General features: G+C 46.7%; 1 protein-coding gene across 7 annotated transcripts in view; it reads right to left on the bottom strand.

Moving 5' to 3' along the window:
* camkk1a (calcium/calmodulin-dependent protein kinase kinase 1, alpha a) overlaps positions 1–27,437 on the bottom strand; it is a 302,104-nt gene that overhangs the window by 175,974 nt on the left and 98,693 nt on the right. For 2 of the 7 annotated variants that reach the window (XM_059655219.1, XM_059655221.1), the window contains exon 1: positions 15,789–15,920. The exons of the other annotated variants lie outside the window; for them this stretch is intronic. The gene's annotated coding sequence lies outside the window, so the exon portion shown is untranslated. Of the gene's footprint in view, positions 1–15,788; positions 15,921–27,437 lie in introns of those variants that run through there. 7 annotated transcript variants of the gene reach the window in all.

Here is a 27,437-nt window from a genome sequence, read left to right as displayed (position 1 = left end):
AGTGGATAACTAATGACCTTTGGGCTTCCTAAAGATGGGGTCAAGACCCTGGGTGGAGTCACCAAAACAAATGTTAGAGCCAATTGTGATCTCAAAAGCAGCAATGGACAGCAGGGAGCTCTGACTGAGTTACAACAGCTGCATCCTGCATTAAAAGACAAAGCCCCACTAATGCAGAAATACACTAACCCCCAGTTGAGGTCTTCCTATACCACTTCAGAGTTTTCACTCAGGGACATGACAGTTTTCAAGCCTCAATGACTTATTTGTCTTCTGTTGCCTCTGCTGGGATTAATCCACCAGTGGAACAGTGGAGGGATTGGCCATATGGGGAACATAAGAACTAGGAGCAGGAGTAGACCATCTGGCCCCTCATTTAATGCCCCGCCATTTAATAAGATCATGGCTGATCTTTTTGAGACTCAGCTCCACTTACCCACCCACTCACCATAACCCTTAATTTCTTCACTGTTCAAAAATTTATCTAGCTTTGACTTAAAAACCTTCAGCGAGGTAGCTTCAAACACTTCACCGGGCAGGGAATTCCACAGATTCACAACCCTTTCGGTGAAGAAGTTCCTCCTGGCCTCAGTCCTACATCTGCTTCCTTTTGTTTTGAGGCTATGCTCCCTGGTCCGAGTTTCACCTGCTAGTGGAAACAACCTTCCTGCCTCCACCTTATCCATTCTCTTCGTAATCTTATATGTTTCTATAAGATCTCCCCATATTCTTCTAAATTCCATTGAGTATAAGCCCAGCCTACTCAGTCTCTCCTCATAATTCAACCCTCTCAACTCTGGAATCAACCGAGCAAATCTCCTCTGCACCCCATCCAGTGCTAGTACGTCCCTTCTCAAGTAAGGAGACCAAAACTGCACAGTTCTCCAGGTGTGGCCTCACCAGGACCCTATACAGCTGCAGCATAGCCTCCCTGTTTTTAAACTCCATCCCTCTAGCAATGACAGACAAAATTCCATTTGTCTTTTTAATTACCTGCTGTCCTACTTTTAGCGATTCATGCACAAGGTCACCCAAGTCCCTCTGCACACCATCTGCACAGTGCTACAATTTTTTTACTATTTAAAGCATAGTCCATTTTGCAGTTATTCCTATCAAAATGGATGCTCTCACACTTATCAACATTGTACTCCATCTGCCAGACCTTTGCCCACTCACTTAGACCATCTACATCCCTCTGTAGACTTTCAGCGTCTTCTGCGCACTTTGCTCTACCACTCACCTTAGTGTCACCTGCAAATTTTGAAACACCACACTGGGTCCCCAACTCCAAATCATCTATGTAAATTGTAAACAATTGTGGCCCTAATGCTGGTCCCTGAGGCTCACCACTGGCCACTGACCACCGTCCTGAAAAACACCCATTTACCCCTACTCTTTGTTTTCTACTAGTCAACCAATTCTCTATCCATGTCAATACATTACCTGTAATACTGTACAACTTTATCTTATGTAGGAGCCTTTGGTGTGGCACCTTGTCAAATGCCTTCTGGAAATCCAGATACACCACATCCACAGGTTCCCCATTGTTCACCATGAAAGTAATGTCCTCAAAGAATTCTATCAAATTAGTTAAACATGACCTACCCTTCATGAACCCATGCTGGGTGTTCCCAATGGGACAATTTATATCTAGATGTCTTGCTATTTCTTCCTTAATGATAGATTCAAGCATTTTCCCCACTCCCGAAGTTAAGCTAAGTGACCCATAGTTACCTGCTTTTTGTCTACTTCCTTTTTTAAACAGGGCATGTAGATCCAGTTAGGGTTCCTGATTGTGATATCTGGCATTAGGGAGGGGAGGTTGCTGGCCTCCCTTCCCTCTGGCCAAACCCACACACAGTCAGCTCCCCAGTCCCAAACTCCTGGCATTACTCAATAACCTAAAACCTCAGGTGGTTGTCGTACCAACAGCACAGGTAGCACTATTGTTCGACAGAATGGTGATTGGCCAGCAATTCTCAGGGAATAAGATCCCCACCCCACGCAGGAAGAAGGTCCACTGGTAAATCATCAAGTGCCCACTGGAATCAGACAAAATAACAGCTTTTAGCTAGCAACCAAAGCACTCCTCATTGTCTCCACAAGACTCCAGCCAATGTGTCAATTGTGAGCAGCAAACATTTCTCTGCGTCAGAACTTTTCTTTGGTGTGGTTAACGGATTTGAAAGCCCACGTAGGGAACCCGAGAACACAAACATGGCTGGCATTTCATGGAGAAACATGGGATCACGAATGGGTCATACAGTCCATCAATCCTGCCTCAGCCATTCAATACTATCATGGCTGATCAAACACTTCATTGCCTCCCCATTGGTAGTCAAAATTCCTTCAATCTCCACCTTAAACTAACTCAAAGACTAAACTTCGATAGCCCTCTGCATACAGAACTCCACAGGTTTACAACCCTCCGAGTGAAAGCATTTCTCCTAATCTCACCCACCCTGGCATCTCCTTTATTTTTAAGTTGTGCGTTCTGGTTCTAGACTCACCAACTTGGGGAAATATTTTCCTGTATCGACCTTGATTATCCCGTTAGGTATTTTATAGGTTTCAATAAGATTATCGCCCTTTCTTTGAAAGTCTAGAGAATGCTGACCCAATTTTCCAAATTTGTTTTAAGTAGGATAGTCCCACCATCCCGAAGTAGATAACTTCACATGTTTCCATATTTTGTTCCACCTGCAATGTTCTTTCCCATTCACTAAAGTTGTTCAACTCCTCCCAAAATCGTCCTGAAATATCTTCCTCACAACACATTCCCACTTAACTTTCTATCATTCAGAGTATCTGTTAAATGGTAAGAAGTTGAAAAATTTAGATGTACAAAGACGCCCATTCATAAATTTGGAAATACTGCATTTTGTTCCCACCCTCAAATCATTGACTATATATACTATTGCACACAGCTGGGCTGGAGTACTGAGCCATAAAGAAAGATTTCTGATTTATTTCCTTTCCATTTGTCAAAATTGCTCTTTGGATTTATCACACCCACTGAATACCTTTCTATACTTTCGGCAGGCAAACAGAGACTGATTCTACCTCCTACGTTTCACTAACGTCTATACCACCACCACCACCAATTCCACCCTCCCCAACACAAATGATCCCTATGTCCTTGTTTGCTCTGTCTAAGCAACCTATGATCCATAGGTAATAAAATGTGAGGCTGGATGAACACAGCAGGCCAAGCAGCATCTCAGGAGCACAAAAGCTGACGTTTCGGGCCTAGACCCTTCATCAGAGAGGGGGATGGGGAGAGGGAACTGGAATAAATAGGGAGAGAGGGGGAGGCGGACCGAAGATGGAGAGTAAAGAAGATAGGTGGAGAGGGTGTAGGTGGGGAGGTAGGGAGGGGATAGGTCAGTCCAGGGAAGACGGACAGGTCAAGGAGGTGGGATGAGGTTAGTAGGTAGCTGGGGGTGCGGCTTGGGGTGGGAGGAAGGGATGGGTGAGAGGAAGAACCGGTTAGGGAGGCAGAGACAGGTTGGACTGGTTTTGGGATGCAGTGGGTGGGGGGGGGAAGAGCTGGGCTGGTTGTGTGGTGCAGTGGGGGGAGGGGATGAACTGGGCTGGTTTAGGGATGCAGTGGGGGAAGGGGAGATTTTGAAACTGGTGAAGTCCACATTGATACCATATGGCTGCAGGGTTCCCAGGCGGAATATGAGTTGCTGTTCCTGCAACCTTCGGGTGGCATCATTGTGGCAGTGCAGGAGGCCCATGATGGACATGTCATCAAGAGAATGGGAGGGGGAGTGGAAATGGTTTGCGACTGGGAGGTGCAGTTGTTTGTTGCGAACTGAGCGGAGGTGTTCTGCAAAGCGGTCCCCAAGCCTCCGCTTGGTTTCCCCAATGTAGAGAAAGCCGCACCGGGTACAGTGGATGCAGTATACCACATTGGCAGATGTGCAGATGAACCTCTGCTTAATGTGGAATGTCATCTTGGGGCCTGGGATGGGGGTGAGGGAGGAGGTGTGGGGACAAGTGTAGCATTTCAACAACTGCACCTCCCAGTCGCAAACCATTTCCACTCCCCCTCCCATTCTCTTGATGACATGTCCATCATGGGCCTCCTGCACTGCCACAATGATGCCACCCGAAGGTTGCAGGAACAGCAACTCATATTCCGCCTGGGAACCCTGCAGCCATATGGTATCAATGTGGACTTCACCAGTTTCAAAATCTCCCCTTCCCCCACTGCATCCCTAAACCAGCCCAGTTCATCCCCTCCCCCCACTGCACCACACAACCAGCCCAGCTCTTCCCCCCCACCCACTGCATCCCAAAACCAGTCCAACCTGTCTCTGCCTCCCTAACCGGTTCTTCCTCTCACCCATCCCTTCCTCCCACCCCAAGCCGCACCCCCAGCTACCTACTAACCTCATCCCACCTCCTTGACCTGTCCGTCTTCCCTGGACTGACCTATCCCCTCCCTACCTCCCCACCTACACCCTCTCCACCTATCTTCTTTACTCTCCATCTTCGGTCCGCCTCCCCCTCTCTCCCTATTTATTCCAGTTCCCTCCCCCCATCCCCCTCTCTGATGAAGGGTCTAGGCCCGAAACGTCAGCTTTTGCGCTCCTGAGATGCTGCTTGGCCTGCTGTGTTCATCCAGCCTCACATTTTATTATCTTGGAATCTCCAGCATCTGCAGTTCCCATTATCTCTGATACTATTTTAACCTCACTGCGAAGCCTCTTCCAGGGATGCCTAACCTGAAGAAGTTACCCTCCTCCCTCCGGACCAACCTCAGGGAATCTCTCTCCCATTGCAACTCTCTTGTAATCTCTTCGGCCTTGAAACTGCTCGACCATGTCCTGAAGCAAACCAGGTACCACAGCCACATCACCTTTCTCAGCACCTGCCTACGGAACCAGATCATCCCCAAGGGACTACAGTCCACATTTCAGCCTTCCCAATTTGGCCCCAACCGTGACCACCTCTACACCCAGAATATTCAGACCCTTCAGAAGCGGTTCTCCCTGCGAGTCCTGAAACAGACACTTGCAGCCATGCGCCGGCACCTCCAGGCACTGCAATCCAGCCTGCCCCAGCTCAGAGCCTCCCTCTCCCAGACCTGCATAGGACCTCTGCTGTTTTTTATCCTCCGCAGGATCCACAGACTGAACACCCAGTTCCACTCAGCTTTACTGGACACCAAAAATCGTAAGTACAACCTACTCACTGGCCCCTGCCACCCACAAGAGGATTCCTGCGCCTCCCAAATCCCGACTCTGTCCCTGCCCCTCCCCCACCATGCACCCGCCGCCATTGACCATGAGGACACGGCCGGAGACCCCACCGATGACGTCACATCGGCCTCCGCCGGCCACAGAACTTCCGGAACCGCTGCTGCAGTCACCACCTCCACGTCCAGGTACTACAGCCCACACACCACCCTCACCTCAGCTGCTGCCGCCCACCCCGATCCTCCCACCGCCGACGGAACCCCGCCCACGGTCGACGCCGACGCAACCCCGCCCACGGTCGACGCCGACGGAACCCCGCCCACGGTCGACGCCGACGGAACCCCGCCCACGGCCGAAGGAACACCGCCCACGGCCGACGACATCATCGCTCCGCCCACAACCTCCACAGCCTGCAACCCCAGAGGAGACAGCCACCCTGAGCCCTGCCGAATCTTCACCATCCCCCCAGACCTCCCACTGACTGAGGACGAACGGTCAGTCCTGAGCAAGGGGCTCACCTTTGTCCCCCTACAACCACACATCAACGAATACCAGTCACGGTCGGACATAGAGCAGTTTTTCCGCCGGCTTCGCCTGCATGCCTACTTCTTCAACCGGGAACCCAACCCTCCTTCCACTGACCCCTTCACCCGCTTCCAACACAAGTCCTCCTCCTGGACACCACCCCCAGGCCTCCTACCCTCCCTCGACCTCTTCATCTCCAACTGCCGTCGAGACATCAACCGCCTCAACCTCTCCACCCCTCTCACCCACTCCAACCTCTCCCCCGCAGAACGGGCAGCCCTCCGCTCCCTCCGCTCCAACCCCAACCTCACCATCAAACCCGCAGACAAGGGTGGCGCAGTGGTAGTATGGCGTACTGACCTCTACATCGCCGAGGCCAGACGCCAACTCTCCGACACCACCTCCTACCGCCTCCTCGATCATGACCCCACACCCGAGCACCAAACCATCATCTCCAACACCATTCATGACCTCATCACCTCAGGGGACCTCCCACCCACAGCCTCCAACCTCATTGTTCCCCAACCCCGCACGGCCCGTTTCTATCTCCTTCCCAAAATCCACAAACCTGCCTGCCCTGGTCGACCCATCGTCTCAGCCTGCTCCTGCCCCACCGAACTCATCTCCACCTATCTGGACTCCATTTTCTCCCCTTTGGTCCAGGAACTCCCCACCTATGTCCGTGACACCACCCACGCCCTCCACCTCCTCCAGGACTTCCAATTCCCTGGCCCCCAACACCTCATATTCACCATGGACGTCCAGTCCCTGTACACCTGCATTCCGCATGGAGATGGCCTCAAGGCCCTCCGCTTCTTCCTGTCCCGCAGGCCCGACCAGGCCCCCTCCACCGACACTCTCATCCGCCTAGCGGAACTCGTCCTCACACTCAACAACTTCTCTTTTGACTCCTCCCACTTCCTACAGACTAAGGGGGTGGCCATGGGCACCCGCATGGGCCCCAGCTATGCCTGCCTCTTTGTAGGTTACGTGGAACAGTCCATCTTCCGCACCTACACAGGCCCCAAACCCCACCTCTTCCTCCGTTACATTGATGACTGTATCGGCGCCGCCTCTTGCTCCCCAGAGGAGCTCGAACAGTTCATCCACTTCACCAACACCTTCCACCCCAACCTTCAGTTCACCTGGGCCATCTCCAGCACATCCCTCACCTTCCTGGACCTCTCAGTCTCCATCTCAGGCAACCAGCTTGTAACTGATGTCCATTTCAAGCCCACCGACTCCCACAGCTACCTAGAATACACCTCCTCCCACCCACCCTCCTGCAAAAATTCCATCCCCTATTCCCAATTCCTCCGCCTCCGCCGCATCTGCTCCCACGATAAGACATTCCACTCCCGCACATCCCAGATGTCCAAGTTCTTTAAGGACCGCAACTTCCCCCCCACGGTGATTGAGAACGCCCTTGACCGCGTCTCCCGCATTTCCCGCGACACATCCCTCACACCCCGCCCCCGCCACAACCGCCCCAAGAGGATCCCCCTCGTTCTCACACACCACCCTACCAACCTCCGGATACAACGCATTATCCTCCGACACTTCCGCCATTTACAATCCGACCCCACCACCCAAGACATTTTTCCATCCCCACCCCTGTCTGCTTTCCGGAGAGACCACTCTCTCCGTGACTCCCTTGTTCGCTCCACACTGCCCTCCAACCCCACCACACCCGGCACCTTCCCCTGCAACCGCAGGAAATGCTACACTTGTCCCCACACCTCCTCCCTCACCCCCATCCCAGGCCCCAAGATGACATTCCACATTAAGCAGAGGTTCACCTGCACATCTGCCAATGTGGTATACTGCATCCACTGTACCCGGTGCGGCTTTCTCTACATTGGGGAAACCAAGCGGAGGCTTGGGGACCGCTTTGCAGAACACCTCCGCTCAGTTCGCAACAAACAACTGCACCTCCCAGTCGCAAACCATTTCCACTCCCCCTCCCATTCTCTTGATGACATGTCCATCATGGGCCTCCTGCACTGCCACAATGATGCCACCCGAAGGTTGCAGGAACAGCAACTCATATTCCGCCTGGGAACCCTGCAGCCATATGGTATCAATGTGGACTTCACCAGTTTCAAAATCTCCCCTTCCCCCACTGCATCCCTAAACCAGCCCAGTTCATCCCCTCCCCCCACTGCACCACACAACCAGCCCAGCTCTTCCCCCCCACCCACTGCATCCCAAAACCAGTCCAACCTGTCTCTGCCTCCCTAACCGGTTCTTCCTCTCACCCATCCCTTCCTCCCACCCCAAGCCGCACCCCCAGCTACCTACTAACCTCATCCCACCTCCTTGACCTGTCCGTCTTCCCTGGACTGACCTATCCCCTCCCTACCTCCCCACCTACACCCTCTCCACCTATCTTCTTTACTCTCCATCTTCGGTCCGCCTCCCCCTCTCTCCCTATTTATTCCAGTTCCCTCCCCCATCCCCCTCTCTGATGAAGGGTCTAGGCCCGAAACGTCAGCTTTTGCGCTCCTGAGATGCTGCTTGGCCTGCTGTGTTCATCCAGCCTCACATTTTATTATCTTGGAATCTCCAGCATCTGCAGTTCCCATTATCTCTGATACTATGATCCATAGGTCCTTGTTTGCTATTGTCTGCCTGTACTGCTCACAAAACAAAGCTTTTCACTGTACTTGCATATATGTGACTACAATAAATCAAATCAAATCGTGATATCCCACTTGTCACAGCCAGCCAATGACAGACTTACTTATTTGTTCCAAATGTTAGTCAATTATAATCCATGCCTGTTTATTACTTCATACCCCATATGTGTTAAATTTTTTATTCAACCTATTGTGGGGGGTCTTTATCATATACCTTCCAAAAACTATTTAACTGCAGCAGACCCTTCCAAATTCACAATTTAAATAGATATTTTAGGAGGGTTCTAAGCACAAAGGGAATTGCTGAGGTGAATTTTAAATTTCCTGGGCCATTTCTTCCATGTGTGCTATGTTGAGAATTCCAAAGGGTTCCCATGCGCACCTCCCATCCATGCTGGAGAAACAATCATCTGACCCGCGAAAGCTCTAAGCCTTTGTTTCAAAGACTTCAAAGGGCCATGAATTGACTTGAATGTGATATAGCAACAGCACAGCCTAATTATTCACCCAAATGGTCGCTCAAAATATCAGGCATCAGTTAATCAGATGTGCATAGTTAATTCTGCAATCAACAATCTCCAAGACTTCCTAGGCTGCACACAGCCTCACAAAATTAGCCATTATTAAAATGAAAATATAACCTTAGCACCATACATCTGCGAAGCAGACTGCTCAGGTCTCAGTTCAGTCATGTCATCATAGCTACTAGCAAAGTAGCAAAATAATAGATAGAAATTGCGAAGCTACCAATTACAGCAGAAGGGTTTGGCTTGGTAAAAAAATTAATTGGACAGTGGGTATGTCACTGAACAGATATTTTTGATGTGTGTGTGGCAACTGTCCACAAATTTCTCTCCAAGAATTCAAGGAGACTTGGCTGGGTTGCAGTCTTAAAAATTTGCCCAGGTGACTGGAGTTTTCAAACTAATATCTCTGAACCCAGAAGTGAGTCACAATTTCTCCTGGTTTTCAAGGATCAACAGATCAATGTCAAAGGTTTGATAACAAAGTGTGGAGCTGGATGAACACAGCAGGCCAAGCAGCATCTCAGAAGCACAAAAGCTGACATTTCGGGCCGAGACCCTTCATCAGAGAGGTGGACGGGGAGAGGGTTCTGGAATAAATAGGGTGAGAGGGGGAGGCGGACCAAAGATGGAGAGAAAAGAAGATAGGTGGAAAGGAGAGTATAGGTGGGATGGTAGGGAGGGGATAGGTCAGTCCAGGGAAGACGGACAGGTCAAGGAGGTGGGATGAGGTTAGTAGGTAGGAAATGGAGGTGCGGCTTGAGGTGGGAGGAAGGGATGGGTGAGAGGAAGAACAAGTTAGGGAGGCAGAGACAGGCTGGGCTGGTTTTGGGATGCAGTGGGGGGGAAGGGGACGAGCTGGGCTGGTTTTGTGATGCAGTGGGGGAAGGGGAGATTTTGAAGCTTGTGAAGTCCACATTGATACCATTGGGCTGCAGGGATCCCAAGTGGAATATGAGTTGCTGTTTCTGCAACTTTCGGATGGCATCAATGTGGCACTGCAGGAGGCCCATGTCGGACAGGTCGTCGAAGGAATGGGAGGGAGAGTTAAAATGGTTCGCGACTGGGAGGTGCAGTTGTTTATTGCGAACTGAGCGGAGGTGTTCTGCAAAGTGGTCCCCAAGCCTCTGCTTGGTTTCCCCAATGTAGAGGAAGCCACACCGGGTACAATGGATACAGTATACCACATTGGCAGATGTGCAGGTGAACGTCTGCTTAATATGGAAAGTCATCTTGGGGCCTGGGATGGGGGTGAGGGAGGAGGTGTGGGGGCAAGTGTAGCACTTGCTGCGGTTGCAGGGGAAGGTGCCAGGTGTGGTGGGGTTGGAGGGGAGTGTGGAGCGAACAAGACAGTCACGGAGAGAGTGGTCTCTCCGGAAGGCAGAGAGGGGTGGGGATGGAAAAATGTCTTGGCTGGTGGGGTCGGATTGTAGATGGTGGAAGTGTCAGAGGATGATGCGTTGTATCCGGAGGTTGGTGGGGTGGTGTGTGAGAACAAGGGGGATCCTCTTTGGGCGGTTGTGGCGGGGGCGGGGTGTGAGGGATGTGTTGCGGGAAATGCGGTCAAGGGCGTTCTCGACCACTGCGGGGGGAAAGTTGCGTTCCTTGAAGAACTTGGACATCTGGGATGTGCGGGAGTGGAATGCCTCATCCTGGGAGCAGATGCGGAGGAGGCGGAGGAATTGGGAATAGGGGATGGAATTTTTGCAGGAGGGTGGGTGGGAGGAGGTGTATTCTAGGTAGCTATGGGAGTCGGTGAGCTTGAAATGGACATCAGTTTCTAACTGGTTGCCTGAGATGGAGACTGAAGGGTTCAGGAAGGTGAGGGATGTGTTGGAGATGGTCCAGGTGAACTTGAGGTTGGGGTGGAAGGTGTTGGTGAAGTGGATGAACTGTTCGAGCTCCTCTGGGGAGCAAGAGGCAGCGCCGATACAGTCATCAATGTAACAGAGTAAGTGGTGGGGTTTGGGGCCTGCGTAGGTGCGGAAGAGGGACTGTTCCACATAACCTACAAAGAGGCAGGCATAGCTTGAGCCCATGTGGGTACCCATGGCCACCCCCTTTGACTGTAGGAAGTGGGAGGAATCCAAAGAGAAGTTATTGAGGGTGAGGACGAGTTTGGCTAGGCGGACGAGGGTGTCGGTGGAGGGGGACTGGTCGGGCCTGCAGGACAGGAAGAAGCAGAGGGCCTTGAGGCCATCAATGTCAAAGCTTCCACAGGTGGATAGAGGCCACAAGTTCACCAAAAGAACTCCCTCCAATCTCAGTGAAGCTGGTCTGAAATGAAGGCAATTAGAACCGACCTCACTACAAAAAGTCACCTGGTTCTGGAATCTTGTTGTGCACTACACATCTGCTGCCTTTCTGTACATAGTAAGTGTCTGTACTTAAAGAGTTCTCTTATGGTTTAAGTGCAGTGCAAGCTATCTTTCTCTATTAGATTTTTCTCCACACCTTCAAACTTGAGGGACTGTGTAGTGCCTATTAAAGCTCTCACAGTTTAATCTCCTTATCTCAACAAACATGGCATTTTATTTCAAACCAAAGAATGTGGGCATCACTGGCAAAGCTGCCCATTTCCCCCCCACTATCTGTTTCCCATGGGCGGATGGTGATAGGCCTTTCTGAACATGTATAAACAAGGAGGCACAGACATGAAGACAGCGGGCTTTACTGTAACAAGCAAAGAGAGAAAGGGGCATATCATGCACTAGACAGTCAAACACCACTCACCTGTCTGGCCTACATTCTGTCACTGGGGACAGAAGTCTAACACAGACAGTGGTTACCACTGCTGGGGATTTCTCCTGTGATAAATTAAATTGAAACCAGTGTCAGGGTCACTTGACAGCTCATGTGGAGAGCTGATAGCACTTCCTTCCTTCTTACAGCACACACACTTTTGTTCTCCTTTTCTCTTTTGTACAATTTAATGAGGTAAAAGGGATTCCCTGTGGCACTACTTGATTTGCTAATGCAAAGATCTATGTCGACAAGCACCTTTGACACACACCCTCATGTGCTAACTGCTTATCAATTGAGGTTAATTACACTCAGATGATGGGTATTCATTGAGAATTTACTTGTGGTTGTGTATAACACACTAAAGCATATGTCCACACCCAGACGAGGGAGAGGGAGCATGCGGCGTCCAATGGCACACTTAAGGATTTCCGCCAGTGATAGGCATCACATGGGCTGGAGTACGCCATCTCTGCCCACGATACCATTTGAATTTAAGAGTTAAATTTGGTTTGACATTTCAGTTTCTGTTCTCTGTTTAGGGTATCTTAACTTTTTTATTTTGCTCAACTGACTTTAGTTTATGGAAAGTGTACACATACGAACAGGCTGACAGAGCAATTGGTGGTGTCCATGGTGTAGTGTCTGTCTCTCTGAAGATTAAAGCTAGTAACTGTGTAATGACTTAGGTCCAGTCCTATCTGCCTGGGTATCCTCATTCAGAGGATAGCTGCATAAAAGTGAAGATTGGAAAGAGGGGCAGCATCTTCTGCTTTCCAGAGCTGGGAATGGCAGGTAAATATATGGAGCCTGGCCTAGTCAGGTGTTAATTCCAGGGACAAGGCCTTCTAGTAACCTTACCACTACTTGACTGAGGTGTGGTTGGTGGGGCTTTCTCTAGAAGAGGCAACATGGGTCTCTCACTGGCACCCAGTCAGCAGGGGTGACCCAAACAAGTTGGGCTGAATTTTCCATTTCTTTGGCTATGTGCAAGTTGTATTGAGTTTTTATGGAGGTATTGCTACCATCAGGCCTAGTTAGATTTCTTGCCATATCTTACTAAACCCGCCTCATTGGCCACCTTACTCCGACTTTATGTCATCCCTCATGTCCCCATCCCACCAAGCTCCATTTCCTGAACAACATGCAACTCACCGGAAATCCACCAAGAAACTGGCAACTTTTGTGTCAGCACGATGTTTAAAAGGCCATCATGCACCCAGAACAGCACTGTCAATCTGGAGCTCCCCTGCATGGTTCCTGACATCTGCCCAGGCATGGCACAGAGAGAAACGAGGGCCTTGATTTGCAGGCAGGGACCCGGAGGTCCTACTGGATAAAGTGGTGCAGAAGCAGGACATCATCAAACTCCTGGACCAGCAGAGAAGGTCACATTACCAGACCATGCCAGTTTGGTGTTAGGTTGCCATTTGGGCAAGAGCAGCCTCAGCTAAGTGGACAAAGGCCCAGCACTGTAGGAAGACAGTAAACCTAGTACTAAACTCTATGAAAGTCAATTGCCTTTTCCACTCCACCAGTGTGTATGCCACCAACTTCTCTCATATATCTCACACTCTATCTCTGCTTCTGTACCCAACTCCCACCAAGGTTCATGTTCTGCCACTCTCACTATTGTCGACAACATCTTCCCTCATTCGATGTCACCAACCCCAACCCCCACCAGCATTATTTTGTATCGGCCTCTGTGCTGCCCACTCAGGACACCTCCCCATCTGCACCAACAGTAGTAGCTATGCCTCCCATTAGTACCTGGCTCTCTCTTGTTCCGGTAGAAAAGCAGCCCACAATACAGCAGAAACAGTCACGACAATTGGAGAGCTGTCCAATATTTGGCTCCTCACCCTTTATGAGGAGAGAATCTTGACTCTTACCAGCTGCAAGTGGCTGACTAAATTAAAAACCCAAAGAACCATGGATGCTTAAAACATCCAATTCTGTGGAAAGGTCACCAGACCCGAAACAGCTACTCTGATTCTTTTCTTCATAGATGCTGTCAAAACTGCTTCAGCTTTTCCAGCAACTTCTGTTTTTGTTCTGATTGACTGACTGTTTCCAAACTTCTGAACTGGTATTGGAAGCTGCCCTTGATTTATTGTGCCAGAATCTCCTAGCCAAAGACTATCCCCTTTAAAGTGAATGAAGCCTGCTGGCAACTGTGACAATTTACCTGGTTTTGTGTCTGCACTAAATAGTACAGCAAGACAGTAGTCATATGAGAGATAGTAGGAACTGCAGATGCTGGAGAATCTGAGATAATAAGGTGTACAGCTGGATGAACACAGCAGGCCAAGCAGCATCAGAGAAGTATGAAGGCTGACGTTTCATGCCTAGATCCTTCTTCAGAAGCCTGGTATCTCTGGCTGAGGGGCAAAAGTCACAAAGGCAAGCAGGGGAGGGATGTTGCCAGCATTCAGCTACGTCCAAAGTTAGTCAGCCCTAACACAGCAAGCACCAAGCCCAGAGCCCAAAGATGCAGCCTGGTCCAGTCCATGAGTTGGATTTTTGTGCCTCATTTCACACTTCCCTTGCAACAGGATTAGAACGATATTTGTCGTTAAAGACCAAAGTGCAACACAAGTGCAAAAGCATCTTCTAAGTGTATTGGAGATGTGAAATGGGGTTTCTTAGAGGCTGGCCAATGTCAGATCCATTGCCCATGGACGTGGGGTATGTATAGCAGGTGCCCATGGAGCATGACTCGAAATGTTGATGCATTGTATCCAGTGTGGAGGTTCTTTAGTGTAAGTGGTGAGCTGAAGTTGCTAGGCAATCCCACCAGTTTCCATGTTGTGATTTAGCAATATCTATCTTGTTCAGTGTGTTTGGTAAACTAGGAAGCTGAATATTAATGAGGAGAATTATAGCACTAACAAAGTGTTTAACAAGCTTTGATCCCCCTTAATTTTTAACTCACTGCTGCCTAACAAGAAATATGCCACATTGCTCTTCAAAAGCACAAAAGATGGTGTGACACATTCCCAATGTTGGGATAGGCCTCATCAGACTTCTCATTCAATACTGCCACAAACCTTGCCAGAGCCCATGTTGTCACAGCCCTGTAAAATTCCGTTTGTTAACAATTCCATGGTCTGTTTTCTTTTCCCCTTTGGGCAGAAAATAAAATCCTGAGGAAAATTGTGAAAATGGAAGAAAACAAGTGTAAATTATCAGAATAATGTTACCTTCTGGTGTTCTAGGAGATTGAATCATAAGACCTGTGGTAGAATGATGTGGAAATGTAGAGAGAGATAATGGGAACTGCTGATGCTGGAGAATCCAAGATAACAAAGTGTGAAGCTGGAAGAACACAGCAGGCCAAGCAAAATCTCAGGAGCACAAAAGCTGACATTTCGGGCCTAGACCCTGCATCAGAGAGAGCTGACGAAGGGTCTAGGCCTGAAACGTCGGCTTTTGTGCTCCTGAGATGCTGCTTGGCCTGCTGTGTTCATCCAGCTTCACACTTTGTTATCTTGGATTCTCCAGCATCTGCAGTTCCCATTATGTCTGATCACAATTTTAACCTCACTGCGAAGCCTCTTCCAGGAATGCCTAACCTGAAGAAGTTACCCTCCTCCCTCCGGACCAACCTCAGGGAATCTCTCTCCCACTGCAACTCTCTTGTAATCTCTTCAGCCTTGAAGCTGCTCGACCATGTCCTGAAGCAAACCAGGTACCACAGCTTCAGCACCTGCCTATGGAACCGGATCATCTCCAATGGACTAGTCTACATTCAAGCCTTCCCAATTTGGCCCCAATCGTGACCACCTCTACATCCAGAACATTGAGACCCTTCAGCAACATTTCTCCCTGCGAGTCCTGAAACAGGCACTCGCAGCCATGCACCGGCGTCTCCAGGCACTGCAATCCAGCCTGTCCCAGCTCAGAGCCTTCCTCTCCCAGACCTGTAAAGGACCTCTCCTGTTTTTCATCCTCCACAGGATCCACAAACTGAACAGCCAGTTCTACTCAGCTTTATTGGGCACCAAAAACCGTAAGTACAACAAACTCACTGGCTCCTGACACCTTAAAAAGGATTCCTCCACCTCCCAAATCCCCAGCCTGTCCCTGCACCTCCCCCACCATGTACCTGCCGCCATTGTCCATGCGGACACAGCCGGTGAACTCACCGATGACGTCACATCCGCCACTGCTGGGCACACCACTTCCATCTCTCTGATGAAGGGTCTAGGCCCGAAACGTCAGCTTTTGTGCTCCTGAGATGCTGCTTGGCCTGCTGTGTTCATCCAGCTCCACACTTTGTTATCAAACCTTTGACATTGATCTGTTGATCCTTGAATGAGAATTTCAGGTAAGAGTTTATAACCTAATCTAAGACTCCAGCACAGTACTCAGAGTGTGCTCTACTGTCTAGAGTACTAGTTTTCCAACTATACATCTAGCCAGTGGCTCCATGGAGCATGGACCCATTGCCTCCTTGCAAGACAATCCGAGCTGCCACCACTGCCTTATGTCTCTGTCTGCCCAAACTGCTGCCAACAATGCCAAAGTGATGTGATCCAAGGAGTCAGAAAACTCTTCATGTTAATTCTGTTCTCTACGCTGCACCTTCTCTGTGGTTATGACACAATATTCTGCTCTCTGTTCTGCTACCTGATGCACTTTGTATGATAAAATCTGCCTGTAAAGCACACAGAACAACATTTTTCATTGTGTCAAAACGTGTGACAATAAATCATTCAATCAATCAGGGCACAGCAAAATTCCATTCCAATACCAACAAATCACCAAAAGATCACACCACGATATCTCCATAAATCAGAGCACTTCTACAAACTTTGTAAGAGGCAAAATCTAAATTACCTCAGCTGCATTGTACTTCTGGCTATGCAGGTTATGTGAGTGGGGTGATGTGGGGTGGGATTGGGAATGATTTCCTCCTCTTTGAGCATTCTCTGAGCATATATGAAGTATACCTATCAGCTCAGCCTGAAAAGCCGTTTTGTGTCATAATTTCCACACTCTCAAAGTTAAAATGGCAGGGAATGTGAACAAGCACAGTATCTGTCTTCATAGTAGAGGACACCAAAATATTACTTAAAAAATCAAGAGACAAAAGGGAGGAATTTAAAACAATCACATTCATAAGAGAACAAGAACTGGAAAAACTAATGAATAGAATGGAATGTGACTTATTGCTACTTGTATTTTACGGTGAGTAACACAATAAAATACAGTGATGAGCTTCAACAATCCAGCACTATTTTGAATAGTTTAAGAATAAAAAGATACGGCTGAAAAAAGTACATCTTCATTCCACCGCCTCCACCATGAGCACCTGAGCTAGCTCATCAATGACAGCTGTGCTGGCGTCCCTCCTTCACTGCCTTGATGTCACATGCACCAGACACAATGTCAGAGTCACCATTCTTCAGGCACCATCTCTTCACCACTGGCCCCATCTTGTCGACATCGCCACTGATACCGGGTCCCGTGCTGGACCCACAGTCACCCCGCAACCAGAAGCCCCTAGCATATCACACTGCTTCAGCCATGGCCTGAACAACCCTAGGAGTCCCTGCTCTGGGCCTACTATGATCAGGGATCCCCTCCACTACCAGGCTAGGTTGCCACTACCTCACCAAGAGTCCCACTCTGCTGCACTCCACCAGGAAGAAGATGAAGAAAAAAAAAGACAGAAAGGGTAAGGAAAGAAAGGAGCAAGTGGTCACTTTGGAGCATCTGGGGCCAGTGGAACAGTACGGGACTGAAAGCTGACAAGTCCCCTGGACCAGCATCCTAGGGCCTTAAAAGAAGTTGCTGGGGAGGTAATGGATGTATTGGCTCCAATATTTAAAATTCCCTAGATTCTGGAAAGGACCCAACAGATGGCTAAACTGCAAATATAACATCTGTTCAAGAAAGAGAGATATAGGAAAAAATTGGTCATTCAACCAAACATCTGCCTTAGGAATATCCAAAGATGGAGTATTAAGGAGGTAGTAACTGGACATTTGGAGAATTGTAATTAAATCTAACAGAGGAAAGGGAAAAAGCGTATTAGAGCAATAGTAAATGGAGACTTGACAGTCGGGGACACAGAAAGACACTTCTGTGGCGCGAGACAAACTCCAGGATGGTATGTTGCCTCACTGGTGTCAGGGTCATGGGTGTCTCTGAGCAAGTATAGGGCATCCTGAAACAGCAGGGTAAACAGACAGAAATCATTGGCCATATTATCACAAACGACACAGGCAGGAAGAGCAACAAGGTCCTGCGACAACAGTTGAGGGAGTTGGTGGTAAATAAAAAGCAGGACCTCTGGGATAGTAATCAGGAATATCCCTCTGCCATGTGCTACTGAGGATAGGAACAGAGACATATTGAGCACGTGGCTAAACAGTTGGTGTAGGGGTGAGGGATTCCGATATGTGGATCATTGGGATGTCTTCCAGAGATGGTGAAACTTGTACAAGAAAATACAGATGCACTTAAACTGGAGGGACACCTATATCCTGGCAGGGAAAGCAGCATCTTGGGAGCAGGAAAGCTGACGTTTCGGGCCTAGACTTTCTGATGAAGGGTTTAGGCCTGAAACATCAGCTTTCCTATTCTTTAGATGCTGCTTGGCCTGTTGTGTTCATCCAGCTCCACACCTTGTTATCTTGGATTGTCCAGCATCTGCAGTTCCTATTATCCTGGCAGGGAAGTTTGATAGTGTCTCCCGGGAGGATGAGAGTCAGAGCAGCAGGTTAGTGAGTAGAAAGACTGGGGAAGAGCTTGAAACTAAGGCAACTCTAGCTAAGAGGAAGAGTGGTCAGAGAGTGGTTGCTGAATTCAGTGGAACTGGAGACTTGGACTGTATTTGCTTCAATGAAAGAAGTATAACAGATAAGACAGATGAGCTTAGAGGGAGGACATCCTGGAGGGATTTTGCAGCAAGGCTTTATAGGTAGAGCTCAGGAATAGGAAGCTTGCAATCACAATGCTGCCAGCAGGAGGCAGACAACAGGTTGTGTTGTCAGCCTCTGGAAAGATGTGAAAATAACAGGGTTGTTGTGGTGGTGTAATTTTAACTTCCCCCATACTGACTGGGACTCCCTTAGTGCTGGGATGGAGAGCAATCTGTTAGGTATGTCCAGGAAGGTTTTTTTGAAATGGTATGTGGATATCCAATGAGGGACAGGGCCATACTAGAGCTGGTAGCCTGGCCAGGTGATCAAAGTTTCAGTGGGAGAGTGTTTTGGAAATAGTGACCACAATTCTGTAAACCTATGGACAAAGACAAGAGTGGCCCTCAGATGAAGGTGTTAAATTTAGGGAAGGCCAACTAAACTGAATTCGGCAAGAATCGGAGAATGTGGATTGGAAACTTTTTTGGGGGGTGTGGGAGTCTTTTCAAGATCAGAGTGAAGGACAGGGATGTTCTTGTGAAAATGAAGAGCAGGAATGGTAGGATTTGGGAATCTTGGAAGACAAGGGAAATTATCAGCTTAGTCAAAAAAGGAAGCATAGCTAAGGTCTAGGCAACTGAAAACAGATGAAGTCCTTAAAAAATATAAGAAAGTAGGAAGGACTTCAAACAGGGAATTAGAAGGGTTAATGGGGCTATGAAATGTCTTTGGCTAGCAGGTTAGGTAGAATCCCAAGGCATTCAGAGGAAATGGTTGAAATCCTTAGTAAGTATTTTCCATCAGTATTCAACAAAGAGCGGGATGTGAGGATGTTGAGGTTAGGGAAAGGTGTGTGAATATTCTCGGGCAAGTCAACATAACAAAGGAGGAAGTGTTGGGTGTCTTGAAATGCATCAAGGAAGACAAGGCCCCAGGGGCAGATGGGACCTATCCCAGGATACTGTGGGCACCAAGGAAGAAAAGCATGGGGCCTTACCAGATATCTTTGCTTCCTCTTTGGCCTCAAGCGAGATTTCAGAGGACTGGAGAATGGCCAATATTGTTCCTTTGTTTAAGAAGGGAAACAGAAATAATCTAAGTAATTACAGGCCAGTGAGCCTGTTGTTGGGAAACTGTTGGAGAAGATACTGAGTGTCAGGATTAATTCACTTTTGGAAATGAATGGACTTGCGGGAAAGGTCATGTCTCACCAACTTGATTGAGTTGTGTGAGGAGGTGACAAGTATGATTGACGAGAGAACAGCAGTGAATGTTGTCATCACAGATTTTACTAAGGCATTTGATCGGGTACTTCATGGCAGGTACAATAGGTAGAGTGTCTTGGGATCTGGGGGGAGCTGGCTAGATGGATACAGGGCACAGTGGGAGACATGGTGGCTCAGTGGTTAGCACTGCAGCCTCACAGCGTCAGGGAGCCGGGTTCAATTCCGCCCTCAGGCAACTGCCTATGTAGAGTTTGCACATTCTCGCCGTGTCTGCGTGGGTTTCCTCCAGGAGCTCTGGTTTCCTCCCACAATCCAAAGCTGTGCAGGCTAGGTGGACTGACCACGCTAATGGCCCATTGTGTTCAGGGATGTATAGGTTACGGGATGGGTCTGGACGGCTTGCTCCAAGGGTTGGTGTGGACTTGTTGGGCCAAAGGGCCTGTTTCCACACTGTGGGGATTCTATTCCAGAACTGGCTTTGGCAGAGAAGGCAAAGGGTAGTGGTGGAAGGGTGCTTTTCAGAATGGAGATCAGTAATTAGCCATGTTCCACAGGGATCAGTGCTGGAACCTTTGTTGTTTGTATTATACGTACAAATAATCTGAGAAAAATGATTAAAACATTTGCGGATGACACCAACATTAGCAGAGTTGCAGGTAGTGAGGAGGATTGTCAAAGGATACAGCAAGATATTGATAGATTGCAGATTTGGGCAGAGAAATGGCAAATGAATTTTAATCCAGACAAATGTGAGGTGATGCATTTTGGAAGATCATATTCAGGTGAGAGTTATGCAATAAATAGCAGAACTTTAGGAGCATTGATATACAGACGGATCTGAGCGTACAGGTCCACAGATTCCTGGAAGTGGCAACACAGATGGATAAGGTGGTCAAGAAGGCATAACTTGCCTCCTTCAACCGGGGCATCAATTATATAAGTTGGCAAGTTATCTTACAGCTTTATAAAGCTTTAGTTAGGCCACATTTGGAATATTGCATGCAATTCCAGTCACTACACTACCACAAGGACATGGATGCTTTGGAGTTGGTGTAGAGAAGGTTTCCCAAGGTGTTGCCTGGTCTGGAGGATTTTAATGATGAGAAGAGGTTGGATCAACTTGAATTGTTTTCACTGGAAAGTCAGAGGCCAAGGGGCAACCTCATAGAGGTCGACAAAATTATGAGAGGCATAGATAGGGTGGATAGTCAGAGGTTTTCTCCCAGCGTGGCAAGGTCAAGCATGAAAGAGGGCACAGGTTCAAGGTGAGGTGCGTGGGGAGGGAAGTTTAAGTGAGAAGTGCAGAGAAAATTTTTCCCACAGAGGGTGGTGGGTGCCTGGAATGCACTGCCAGTGGAGGTGATGGAAGCAGGCATGTTAGCAATGTTTAAGGTATATCTTGATAGACACATGAACAGGAGGCGATCAGAGGGGCAGAGACCACACATGGGCAATGAGTAGCAGATTTAAATAAAGATTAGGAATTAGCTCAGGCTGAGTGGGCCATTGAGTCTGTTCCTCTGCTGTAGTGTATAATATAGTACTTATTGTATTATTGCCATTATGGCTTTGTGAAAATTAACTTGATTGACAAATGTATTTAAGTTCTTTGAGGATGTGTTATATATGGATTTAAATAAGGTGTTTGATAAGGTTGTCCATGGCAGGCTCATGCAGAAAGTAAGGAGGCATGGAATAGGGGAAAATGTGGCAGATTGGATTCAGAATTGGCTGATCCTTAGAAGACAAAGGGTGGTAGTGGATGGAAAATATTCAACATGGTGCTCAGTTATGACTGGTGTACCACAAGGATCCATTCTGGGTTGTCTTCTATTTGTGATTTTTGTAAATAATTTGGATGAAGGAGTGAAATGGTGGATTAGTAAGTTTGCGGATGATACGAAGGTGGGTCGAGCTGTGGACAGTTCAGAAGGCTGTTCTGGGTTACAAAAGGAATTTGATAGCATGCAGAACTGGGCTGAGAAGTGGCAGATGGAGTTTAACCCTGAAAAGTATGCGATGATTCACTTTGGAATGACAAACTGGAAAGCAGAATACAGGGTTAACGAAAGATTCTTGGCAGTCTGGAGGTGCAGAGGGATCTCAGGTTTATGTCCACAGTTCCCTGAAAGTTGTCACCCAGGTGGATAGAGTTTTAAGAAGGCATATGATGTGTTAGCTTTCATTAATAGAAGGATTGAGTTCAAGAGCCATGTTATGCGCTAGCTATACAAAAGCCTGGTTCGGCCACATCTGGAGTGTTGTGTCTAGTTCTGATCGCCTCATTACAGACAAGATGTGGAAGCGTTGGAAAAAAGTGCAGAAGAGATTTACCAGGATGTTGCCTAGAATGGAGGGAAGGTCTTTCGAGGAAAGGTTGAGAAAGCTAGGGCTTTTCTTTTTAGAATGATGAGGGATGAGAAGTGGCTTGATAAAGGTGTACAAAATGATCAGAGGTATAGATAGAGTGGACAGCCAGAGACTTTTTCCTAGGGTGGAGGTAGCTATTATGAGGAGACATAGTTTTAAAGTAAGTGGAGGTAGATATTGGGGAGACATCAGAGGGATGTTCTTTACTCTGAGAGTAGTCGGGCCATGGAATGCATTGCCAGAGAGCGTAGTGGAGTCGGCCTCATTAGGGACATTTAAATGGCTATTAGATTGGCATAAGGATGATAGTATAAGGTAGGGGTGGAAGTTGGATAGACCTTAGGATTAGGGTAAAAGTTCGGCACAACATCATGGGACAAAGCGTCTGTACTGTGCTGCATGGTTCCATGTTCTATGTTGATTAACGGATAAAGGGGAAGCAGTAAAAATAGTTTATTTGGAGGCCTGTTATGATTGAGGCTGGAGAGGGTAGACCATTACAGTAGTCACATTACTCCATGAGTCACAGCATTAAAATAAGCTAATTTTACTCATTACCAAGTTGACCAATAAAACACTTTTTCCATACCATGTTAAAAATAAGATCCAGCAACCAGGTTTCTTAATAAACACAACTGTTAGTTTATAAGCAAAACAAAAAACTTATGCAACAAAAATGCAATAATTAGTAAATAAAAAGAGTCAATAATAAAGAAGCATAAATGCTAACAGACACAAAACACATTCATCTATTCAGGAAATAAAATGGGGAAGAAAAGTATTATCTGCAACAATTGGCTTTTTGAAAGAAAACACTTTGACCAATGGATGATTCCTGAAGGCAAATGGATAAATCATAGAATGTTCCACAGTCTGTTGTTTCAATGTTCTGAGGCATTTGATCAAGTCATTAATCATGCACAATTGTCTCTGAAGTCTAGCATAAACAGCTTGCTCAGGAAATACAACTTTGAAATCTTCTTATCAATCATTCTGTCAAAAGAACAAATTGATTTCATCCTAACCCAATTAAAGGATTTTCTTTTTAGAAATGGGAGAGGTCAATCGGTCAGCTTGTTCTTAGTACGTTTTTCCTCAAACTGAACCAGATGAAACAAGAATCTCACTAAGCAGTCACTGTTCAAAGCCAAAGCAAATAGTAATCACTAGTCATGTAATATTAAAAGTCAGTGACCTTTCAATTACATAATTTAAAAGAAATGCCCCGGGTATTTCCACAAAATGTGAAATAATATTTTCTTTTGCAATCCTTCAAAACCTGTCTTGCAAGTAACATTAAATGTAAAGCACCTTCATAACAGTAGAAAAGGCAATTGATGAGGAACCATATAAAAGTTATTGCACAAGAGTTCACGGTGTTGTGGTAATATAATAGAGTATTAGCAAATTAACAGGAAACAGCTGGCATAAATGGTTCATTTCAGATTGGTAAACTCTAATCAGTTGAGTGCTGCAGGGAGCATTGCTGGGCTTTAACTATTTACAATCTACATTGTTAATTTGGATAAAGGTAATGGTTTAATTGTAGCCAAATTTGCTTACAATACAATGGTGGATAGGAAAGCAAACAGGATACAAAAGAGTCTCTAAAGTATTTACATAGGTAATATTTGAGAGTAAAGTCTGGAAATTGAAAGATTTTTCATTTCGGCAGAAAAATAGAAAATCAAAATATTATCCAAACAGTGACAGAGATTGCAGAATCCTGTAGTAAAAAAGCTATCCTTGTACCTGAACCACAAAGTATTTGCATGCAGGAATCACAAGTATATATGAAGACAAAGGGAATAATGGCCTTTATTGCAAGGGAGATAGAATATAAAAACAGCAAAGTCTTGCTACAGAACACACCAAATGCATAGTAATCTGCTCTAGTAGACACTATTTATTGTTGATCCAGGGTAACCCTCACGATGTTGCTATCAGGGCACTCAGCAAAGATGTGTGCACTTAACCCAAGCCTAGGCACATCCAGGTCCTGCTGCATTTGGACATTGATCACTGACTTCAGCTAAAAAGGAGGAGAATATGCCCCCATCTATGTCAACGCGAGTGAGATTGAGAGAATGAACAGCATCAAGTTCCTCAAAGTGATGATATCGGACGACCAGTCCAGGAAGTCCATGGATGTGACAGTCAAGAAGGTACAACAATGCTCCTCTTCCTCAGGTGGCTCACGAAATTTAGCATGTCCATAACGACCTTCACCAAAATCTACAGATGCATCATTGAAAGTATACTGTCCAGGTGTATAGCAGCTTGGTGTAGCAACTGCTCTGCCCAGGACCACAAGAAACTACGTACAGCCCAGACCATCACAGAAGCCAACCTTCCATCCATGGACTCCGTTTAGATGGCTCATTCCCACAGAAAGGCTGCCAACATCAAAGACTCATCGCACTCAAGTAATGACCTCCTACAACCTCTTCCATCAGGCAGAAGATACAGAAGCCTGAACACACACATGAGCAGGTTCAGGAACAGCTTCTTCCTGGCTGTCATCAGACTGATGAATGGACTCTCTAGCCTCAAATAATGCTGATCTTGCTGACATTGATCTCAACTGGCACACGCCCTGTGCAATGTAACCTATATACCTCTGTCTAGATCTTTTTGGTCTGTACATCTTTTGCTTACTATAATCTGCCTATACCGCTTGTAAACAGAGCTTTTCACTGTACTTTGGTACACATGACAATAAATCAAACAATCAAACAAACATAGATAGTTTAATAACAAAGGAGCTGTGAATAGTGCTGAACATTGCACAATCAATCGCAATTGATTGCAATTATCTCTACTTCTGATCTGATGGTGGAGGATAGGTCATTGATGTTGAAGTTAAAGATGGTTAGGCCTGGGATACCACCCTTAAGAATTCCTGCAAAGATGTTCCTGCAGATGAAAATAACAGCCTCCAAGGACTACGAACACCTTGCTCATTAAATCAGGAAGCAAGTTTGAGACAGTCAATTCCTGTCCCTTTGTTTTGACATGTGCATGCAAGTGTCCATCCTAGAGTTTGGGGTGTGGTCAGAATGCATGTCTGACATTGTGAGAACTCACTCAGAAACAGAAAGAACTGCTGATGCTGGAGTGAGAGGTAACAGTGTGAAACCGGAGGAACACAGCAGGCCAAGCAGCATCAGAGGAGCAGGAAAGCTGACATTTCAGGTCGGAACCCTTCTTCAGAAAAATCTTTCAGCTTTCCTGCTCCTCTGATGCTGCCTGGCCTGCTATGTTCCTCCAGCTCCACATTGTGTTATTTTGAGAACTCAAACTTCCACAGTGGCTTCTCTCTTGATGCCATGCAGTTAGATTTTACGACCAGTGTTTATTTAACCTTCACTAGCTTTACAATCTACTGAGAACTTCATGTTCCTCCAGTCCTGGCCCTCTGCCCACTGGCAGCAATGTCTTTGGCCTTGAACCATGGAATTCTATCATTAAAACCCTATCTCTCTACTGTTTCGCCCTCCTTAAAATCTCTCTCTGATCAAACCGTTGCTCACCTGTCATAATATCTTTTTTGGCTCAATATCAAGATTCATCTGCATGCTAGCCAATTAAATGCCTTGGGGATGTTACACTGATTAAAGGTGCCACATAAATTATATTTACATGTTGTTGCTGCTGCTGCTGCTGTCTTTCTACGACAACTTGACTGAACAGGAATGGAAAACCTTGCACACTGTCATGTCTGCTACTATGTTACTTTACGGTTTGTCCGTGCAATATTTTGCTTCCTGATTTTGCATACACTTGTTATTTAAAATAAAAAGGAAGAACTCAATTGTCAAGAGAGGTCTTCCTGATTGTACGGACTAAATGTCAATTCTCACATATCAGCAGCACTCAAAGCCTTCCCCATTTGGTTATATAACAAACACAATGTACAAGCTGAACTCCAATGATATTGCCCTGAAATTGTCTCTTTATCCCCTATGCTGATTCTTTCTGCCTGCCAATCACCGCAGACTCTCTTTCACTCTGTCTCATATTCACTCCGTTTACCATGCCTTTCCTTACATTTCTTCTCTCCCTCCTCTTTTTTTTGTATTTAGACTGCCTCTTATCAACTTTTCTCCCTCTTGCCTTCCTCTTCCTCTTTCTTGCTATGCTTGACCCTGTCCACTCATCTCTCCCCAACTCACTGAAACATGCAGAAAAAGTAGTGAGTCAGAGAGACAGACCAGGGGCTGCACTGGAGTCAGGGGGTCCTGAAGCCTTCAGGGTGACAATGTGGTTAAGTGGGGAAAATTACGATGATTGGGGGGGGGGGCGGGGGGTTAGGTCAGAGGTGACAGAAAAATGATCAATATGGCTGACGGGCCGAGACAGGACGAAGAAATCAAGTGATGGGCTGAGAAGCTGTATAAGAAATATCAGATCCTCTACCAGTCATGTAACTGAAGTTCCACAAACACATGACAACAATGCAAGTCAGAAACCCAAAATCAACATATGCGGAACTCACAAATAGAATATAAAACGGTGTTCTATTTTTGGTGTAACCCACACTGTTACATTATCTGCAATCCGACTTTCATATTGCGAATTATACCACAACACAACCCTGAATGAAGAAAAGTCAAAATTTACTGCCCATTAACCTGTTCAGAACTCCAGACAGAAATGCTCTGTGCAATCATAACAGTAATCTGATGGGCTGAATAACCTATTCCTGTTCTTAACTAACCTGCATGTCATTTTACTGTTGCTAATTAATTGGAGAATCATAAAATTGTATATGCTTGTGTTTGTTGACTCTCAGTGGAATAAAATTTTGACTGGTCAGACCTGAAACATCAGGTTTCCTGCTCCTCTATTGCTGCTTGACCCGCTGTGCTCATCCAGCTCTACAGCTTTTTTAACTCTATTTAAAATTCTCATCTTTGTTTTTAAATCCCTTATGGCCTCATTCGTCCCTATCTCCGAATGTCCACGAGCCCCACAACCCCCCAGGCACCTGCACATAATAATTCCAGCTCTTGTGTACCCATGATTTTACTTGCTTCATCATTCATGTCTGTGTGTTCAGTTGCCTGTGTCCCAAGCTCTCAAATTCCCTCCTTAAATCTCTAACTTGCTTTCTAACTTTAAAAACTCATTTAATATATTTCTTAGAAAGATTTCTCTCAGATATAGACAAATGAATACAAGCCATGTTTTCATGTTGTGTTTAAATTTCAATTTTCTTTAATATATTTTGAGTTCCTATTTTGCCTAAAGCTTTCCATATAGATTAAAAATCCTTGGATATAGGTGTATCTTGGTTATATTGTACATTTTAGGTGAAATAGGTTTT

This window comes from Stegostoma tigrinum, chromosome 27 (assembly GCF_030684315.1).
Source record: "Stegostoma tigrinum isolate sSteTig4 chromosome 27, sSteTig4.hap1, whole genome shotgun sequence".
Taxonomy (NCBI): domain Eukaryota; kingdom Metazoa; phylum Chordata; class Chondrichthyes; order Orectolobiformes; family Stegostomatidae; genus Stegostoma; species Stegostoma tigrinum.
Note: the sequence above shows the minus strand (reverse complement) of the source record. Positions and strands in the feature narration are given on the sequence as shown.